This window comes from Camelus dromedarius, chromosome X (genome assembly GCF_036321535.1).
Source record: "Camelus dromedarius isolate mCamDro1 chromosome X, mCamDro1.pat, whole genome shotgun sequence".
NCBI lineage: Eukaryota > Metazoa > Chordata > Mammalia > Artiodactyla > Camelidae > Camelus > Camelus dromedarius.
The window spans coordinates 58,848,206-58,855,942 of NC_087472.1; positions in this window are offsets into that span (position 1 = coordinate 58,848,206).

A 7,737-nucleotide genomic window follows, 5' to 3' on the forward strand; every position below is an offset into this window, starting at 1 on the left:
GAACAGAAGATTAATGGGATTGCATGGGGATGCCTATGAGGCCCACTCACTTATTATTGTGTGCCTGAAAGGCCCACCATTAGGCTCTATCTTTTGCATGAGGCCCGTGGTTTTCAGACCATGCTCAGGAGTGCCCTGGAGGTCTGTGGGAGTGCCTCAGGGAGCAACTGGTGAAGAGTACAGCAGATGGCATTCTTTTCCCCATTAGATTACCACCATCATTCTATTAGTATGAATAATTCCCCAGTGCAGTGTGGTGAGGGATGAGATCGGACAGGGAGCAGTGGCAACTGTCTCTAGGAGATCTTGTCGCTTAGGAACCCTGACTCCCTTAGTATTTTAGCTCTGTTGGGTGTAGGACAGCAAGTACAGAATCCCTGTCCCTAGAAGGATGAGCTGTGACACAGCATATCGGGACTCATGGCTCCTAGCTGGGGGCAATGGTGCATAGTAATGGAAGGGCGCTTGCCTCAGATCTGCCAGGGACCAAATCCTGGCTCTGACCCCTGCGAGTCATGTGACCTCAGAATGGCGCTCACACCACTCACCTCGTTTTGGATGACCGGAGAATAAAATGAACACGTGTGAAACCCCTGTCAGACAGCAAGCTGTGTACCGTTTGGCAGAGTTGAGGACAAATGTTGCCACCTTCCTAAGGTTGCCCAGGATTCACTGGGATGTAGCACCAGAGAGAATAAGGGTGGATGGGGCAAAGAAAACATGCCTAATCTCTTGCACACTCACAGGCTCCCATGGTCAGCTGTTCACCATAAGAGCAGAGAGGTCCTGCTGGCCCTACTCCCTCTCCTGAGGAACTGTCCACTGTCTTCATCTACCTAAGCCGTCCCCTAGGTTGCGGGGATTGTGACATGATGCATTTGGGCGTGGGTGTGGGGATGTAAGGAGGAGCACTCAGAACTTGGGCTCAGTCATATTTCAGAAACAGAGATGGAAAACTGATGACCCAAGCCTTTCCCCGTCTGTCCACTTCTTCTACGTAAGTTCCCTGTGTGCTCTGACTGGGCACCCCTCTTGAGATGCACAAGTTCACTAGTTCCTAGTCATGGCTGTCAGTAGAGGGAGGCATATTTGATGCTTTCTGGCTGATTCTGAGCCCTCCACAATCTGAGAAGGATCAGAAGGTTTAAGGATGCACACAGCTCAGACAACGTGACTTACCGAAAACCCAAGCAATCACTTCCAGAAGTGCCCAGCCCAAAGGGGAGGAAGGGCTTGCCCAAGGTCAGCCAGAAGGATTATGTTTCTCCCAGGCAGGGAGAACAGGGATGTAAATGGGGAGGCATACAGGGAACAGCCTGTGAGTCTGGGGCTGGCAGAGGAAACTGTCTCCCGCTGTGAGACTGCAGAATCCAAAGGCCTGTACAAAGTGGGAGGGGAGGCAGGTAAGGCCATGTGGTGCATCCGAGCCAAGAGGGGCTGAGGTGGGTGACGGCAGCCTGAGGTCAAATCAACATCAGAAGTGTTCCTTTCAGGAGATGATGTGTAGTGCTGTGTCTGGGTGTCAGTCAGCAATTGGCAGTTAAGTGGGCAGATGGTTCTGAGCCTAAAGGGCTTAAAAAATGTTAGGGTCAGATTTGAGAAACCTGGACAGGGTGGGGTTGTTCAGAGGTGTGTAACAGAGGTGAGGACTCCTTGATGCCAAGTCCTGCTACATTCAATCCCACCTCTGCCGCCTGGGTCTCAAGTGTGGCTGCTGAGCTATGCCCCATGTTTACCCACCAGATTTCACCCTATAATGCCTTGTTTCCACAAATACTCACACCCTAAACACACACATACACACACACACAAACACACACACAAATGCATGCGTGGACAGACATTTTCTGTAATCCTCAGTCCTGTCCAGGGACTGATGTGAGCGGTGACAGCAGCTACAAAGGAGTGAAAGCCCAGCAAGCTCCCTAGACCCTGGGAGTTGGAGCTTCTCTCCTCTTTTGGACAGGGCACAGACCCGGGATGTGAGATTCCAGCCCCTTTTGGAGAAGCAGGGATGTGGAACTGAGCATACTCACTGAGTTAGGGCCCAGCTTAGGAGAACAAGGCCATGTGGGGAAAGAAATGGGTGACTCCTAGGCCATCAGGAACAGCTTCTGAGACGAGATCTGAAGCAAACCAGTCACACTAAGATGAACAGCTTCCTCTGTTCTGTACCTGTGGGTTCCACCTTGGCTGCTCTCCAGGATGGAGGAAAAGGGCTATAAAACGGCTATCTATGGGACTCCCAAATGTTGTCTCTACCGGAACCCTACCCACCTGGGGTTCATTAGTCTTAAAGACATGTGACCTCTGAGTAACTAAAGGTCAGTTATTTCACACAGCAGGTGCTGTCCAAGCACTTTTTCTCTATTGGTATTGAATAGGGGACTATGTGACTTAGGGGAAAAGAATATTTTGGTGGGTGTCAGTTAGGCTCTTTGATATTGAAGAGTACATCCTGTATCTTTGTCCATTGCTGGGTGATCTTTGGTGTTGCAACATCTCAGGGCCTTCACGTGCTGCTGGGTAAAAAGGACAAGCATAGTCCAACCCCCAGGATAGACTTCCCCTGCTGATATTATGTTGCAATACATATCAAGGTCACCTCAGAAAGGAAAAAAAATCCCTCATCTTACGAAAATGAATAGTCTGTAGACCATGTTGCCTACTGGAGGGTCTCTGTCTTCCGGTCGGGGTGGGGGTACTTAGCAGCTAACTATCTGTATAGAGGTCTAAGAGTTTTTCTTAGTATCCATTCTTTTTCCATGTATCCCTCCCCACCCCCTTCCATATAAACACCGCCCAGTGGTTCTCAGATAAGATGACTCGGTGTTGGGGGAAGAGAGATGTTATTCCCCTCTCATTCCTGCAGACACTTCTCCCATCAGGGTCAGACCCGTCTGCTGCAGAAAATTCACTCTTCATTGGCTGAAGTTTATTGCAGCCATGAAGGAGGAATACGCCGCCCTTCCCCAAGAAGGAAGGTGTACAGCCTTAGAGGGCTACGGGAGATGCTACCTCCCTCCCTCCACCATCCCACCACCACCACCACCACCACCACAACTGACAACCCCCCATTCACCTGAGGCTGGTGTCAGTGTTGAAAACTACATTGTTGAAAAGTTGAAGTAAAAACAGTGGAGTGTGCCAGCATTTATTTCAGGCCCAGAGACTGAGAAACTGGGGAAAGCAGAGGACAGGTAGCAGCAGAGGGGGCTTGATCACCGTTCATGGGTGTGTGCCTCTGAGTCCTGAGGTCTCTGCTTCTGAGTGTCTACTATCCTTCCTTACAAAGGAAATCAGTGACAACTGGACCCTTGGGAACCCTGGAGGGAATCAGGCCTGGCCTGGGGGCTCTCTGGGTGGAAAGGGAAGGAAAGGCATGTTGGCTCGGCTGTGAGCAGTGAGAGAGGCAGAGGCTGGCTCTGAGCTCTCACCTGAAGGACTTGGTGAAACATACATACCAGGGCTCTGGAACTGGCTCCTCCAAGACCCTCGGGGGCCAGCAGGCTCCCTGGGCAAGCTTGTGCCATTGGATGGGTTCTCCATGCTGTTGACAAAAAATGAATTCCTCAGTGTCTTTAAGCTGGCCTTTCACTTTCTCCAAAATAGAGGTGGGGTGGGGGGAAGGGGAGGGGAGAGAGAGAGAGAGAGAGAGAGAGAGAGAGAGAGAGAGAGAGAGAGAGAGAGAAAAGAGAATAGCCTCATCCTAATGGTCCCTGCCTTCCCTGACAGTCATTACCTCATTCAACAAGTAGTATATACATCCTGGCTCTGTTCCAGGTGCTGAGGATACAGCAGTGACCTCTACAGACCACATCCTTGCCTCTGGGGCTGATATCCCATGACAATGGAGGGAAATCAGGCTCACCAGGTCAGGAGGTGGAAGGAAGGGAGTGAAGATTATGCTTCTGTGAGGCTGTGCTGTGCTGGTAGTGACCAAAGGACTTCCTTGAGGAGTCCAGCTGAGCTCCTCACTCTGCTGGATGCAAAATGGCTGAGGGCCTGGTCCCTGCATGCACCATTAGCCCCTCTGGCCCCGCCCTGTATTTCCTCCCTCCTGCAGCCCAGTGCACTGTGCTCAAGCAGTGGATACATTTCTGGTATGTGACATCCCCTCTGTTCCTCTGTCTCTTGCTCCCACTCTTCCCCTCTCTCTGTCCCTTTCTTCTTTCCTCTGAACCTCCCAGCAGGCTTAAGCCAGGTTTCTGGTTGCTGAACCAAAAAACAGCAGAGGTGTTCAGGCAGATGGTGAGTTCTCATTTCGTGGGGATGCCATAGGCAAGAGTGTTCGTGTGGGCCCTACCCACATTCAGATTCCTAGGATCATGTACCTTAAAGCCCTGGGGAGGTGTATGGGTCCAAATGGGTTATCAAAGCAAGGAGGGTGAGCTGGGTGATGGCATCCACAGCCCAAATCAACAGCAGAGGTTTTCCTCTCAGGGGGCTACTACGTGAGATGCCACGTCTGGGAGACAGTCGGGGTCCGATGGGTAGAGGACAGGTGGCTTGGGGCCTGGAGGGCTTGGAAAATGTGTGGGAGCAAGGGGAAGGGCCTGGGCTGGGCTAAGTTGAAATCAGAACAACTGAGGTGAGAGCTCCTGTGGGAGGACTGAGAAGCGGCAGCCGCCCAGCCTTGAGAGATGGAATAGGGTCTCGGAGATTTCCCAGAGAAGGCATGCCTGAAATGAGTGAGGAAAGAAGTTGGCCAGGAAATAGAGGAAGGGGAGAGCTTTGCAAGCAGATGCCCAAGACGATAAAGTGCATTTTTGCATCTGAAAATAACTATACCCAGATTTCTGTCCTAGGGGTTAAGTAGAAGTCAAGATTAGTCATGAGGCTTTGTTACAGGAGTAGAAAATGGTGCCGCACAGAGGGATTGAAACCTGGATTTTGAGAAGCAAAACTATTTGTATTTTGTTTTAATTTTGATAACGGTCCATGGATTATTTTCCCTTTGTGATTCATACTTTTTGAACGAAAGTAAGATATCTTTGCCTAACCTCATGACTCAAAGTTTTCTCCCATATTTTCTTGCAGGTGTTCAATTTTATAATTTATATGTAGCTCTCTTATTTATTTTGAGGGGTTTTTATTTGCATATAATGTGAGGTATTAACATTTGTTTCTGGTTTCTTTTTCCATATGGAGATCCACTTTCTCCAGCTTTATTAGTTACATATTTGTTAATTTAATTATCTTAGCACCTTTGTCACAAATCTACTAACCATATTTTTGTGTAAGTCTATTTCTGGGATTTCTATTTTATCCATTGATCCATATGTCTATTTTTATGGTAATACCACATTGTCATGACCACTATACCTTTATTTGAAGTCAGGGAATTTGGTAGTGTAAGTCCTCCATCTTTGTTCTTTTCCAAATGACTTTGGCTATTCTATGTCATTTACATTTATACATACGTTTTAGAAATACCTTTTCGGGGGGAAGAGGGCGTAGCTCAACTAGTAGAGTGCGTGCTTTGCATGCACAATGTCCTGGGTTCAATCTCCAGTACCTCCTTAAAAAAAAAAAAAAACCTAATTAGCTCCCCTCCATGCCAAAATAAAAATGAATACTATAATAATTAATAAATAAATAAAATATTTTAAAAAAGAAATAGCTTTCCATTTTAATTATGATTATGGCAAATCCACAGATGAATTACTGGAGAGTTGACATCTTTTTTTTACATTTTTTTATTGAGTTATAGTCATTTTACAATGTTGTGTCAAATTCCAGTGTAGAGCACGATTTTCCAGTTATGCATGAACATACATATATTCATTGTCACATTTTTTTTTGCTGTGAGCTACCACAAGATCTTGTGTATATTTCCCTGTGCTATACAGTATAATCTTGTTTATCTATTCTACATTTTGAAATCCCAATCTGTCCCTTCCCACCCCCCGCCCCCTAGGCAACCACAAGTTTGTATTCTATGTCTGTTTCTGTTTTGTATTTATGGGTTTTTTTTGTTTGTTTTTAGATTCCACATATGAGCGATCTAGTATGGTGCTTTTCTTTCTCCTTCTTGCTTACTTCACTTAGAATGACATTCTCCAGGAACATCCATGTTGCTGCAAATGGCATTATGTTGTTGGTTTTTATGGCTGAATAGTATTCCATTGTATAAATATACCGCCACTTCTTTATCCAGTCCTCTGTTGATGGACATTTAGGCTGTTTCCATGTCTTGGCTATTGCAAATAGTGCTGCTATGAACATTGGGGTGCAGGTGTCATTTTGAAGGAGGCTTCCTTCTGGATATACGCCCAGGAGCGGGATTCCTGGTTCATATGGTAAGTCTATCCCTAGTCTTCTGAGGAATCTCCATACTGTTTTCCACAGTGGCTGCACCAAACTGCATTCCCATCAGCAGTGTAGGAGGGTTCCCTTTTCTCCACAGCCTCTCCAACATTTGTCATTTGTGGACTTTTGAACGATGGCCATTCTGACTGGTGTGAAGTGATACCTCACTGTAGTTTTGATTTGCGTTTCTCTGATAATTAGTGATACTGAGCATTTTTTCACGTGCCTATCGATCATTTGTATTTCTTCCTTGGAGAATTGCTTGTTTAGGTCTTCTGCCCATTTTTGGATTGGGTTGTTTGTTTCTTTCTTATTATGTCTTATGAGCTGCCTATATATTCTGGAGATCAAGCCTTTGTCGGTTTCATCGTTTGCAAAAATTTTCTCCCATTCCATAGGTTGTCGTTTTGTTTTGCTTATGGTTTCCTTTGCTGTGCAGAAGCTTGTAAGTTTCATTAGGTCCCATTTGCTTATTCTTGCTTTTATTTCTATTTCCTGGGTAGACTGCCCTAGGAGAACACTTTTGAGATGTATGTCAAATAATGTTTTCCCTATGTTTTCTTCTAGGAGGTTTATTGTATCTTGTCTTATGTTTAAGTATTTGATCCATTTTAAGTTTATATTTGTGTATGGTGTAAGGGAGTGTTCTAGCTTCATTGATTTACATGCTGCTGTCCAGTTTTCCCAACACCATTTGCTGAAGAGACTGTCTTTATTCCATTGTATACTCTTGCCTCCTTTGTCGAAGATTACTTGACCAAAAGTGTGTGGGCTCATTTCTGGGCTCTCCATTCTGTTCCATTCGTCTATATGTCTGTTTTTATACCAATACCATGCTATCTTGATGTCTGTAGCTCTATAGTATTGTCTGAAGTCTGGGAGAGTTATTCCTCCAGCCTCTTTCTTCTTCTTCAGTAATGCTTTGGCAATTCTAGGTCTTTCGTGGTTCCCTATAAACTGTATTATGATTTGTTCTAGTTCTGTGAAATATGACCTGGGTAATTTGATAGGGATTGCATTCAATCTGTAGATTGCCTTGGGCAGTGTGACCATTTTAACAATATTGATTCTTCCAATCCAGGAGCATGGGATGTCTTTTCATTTTTTTAAGTCTTCTTTAATTTCCTTCAACCATGATTTATAGTTTTCCGTGTATAAGTCTTTCACCCCCTTGGTTAGATTTTTTTTTCCCAGGTGTTTTACAACTTTGAGTGCTATTTTAAGGGGGATTGTTTCTTTACTTTCTTTTTCTGTTGATTCATCGTTAGTGTAAAGAAATGCCACTGATTTTTGAACGTTAATCTTGTAACCTGCTACCTTGCTGAATTCTTCGATTACTTCTAGTAGTTTTTGTGTGGACCTTTTGGGGTTTTCTATATGTAGTATCATGTCATCAGCATATAGTGACACTTTCACCTCTTCTTT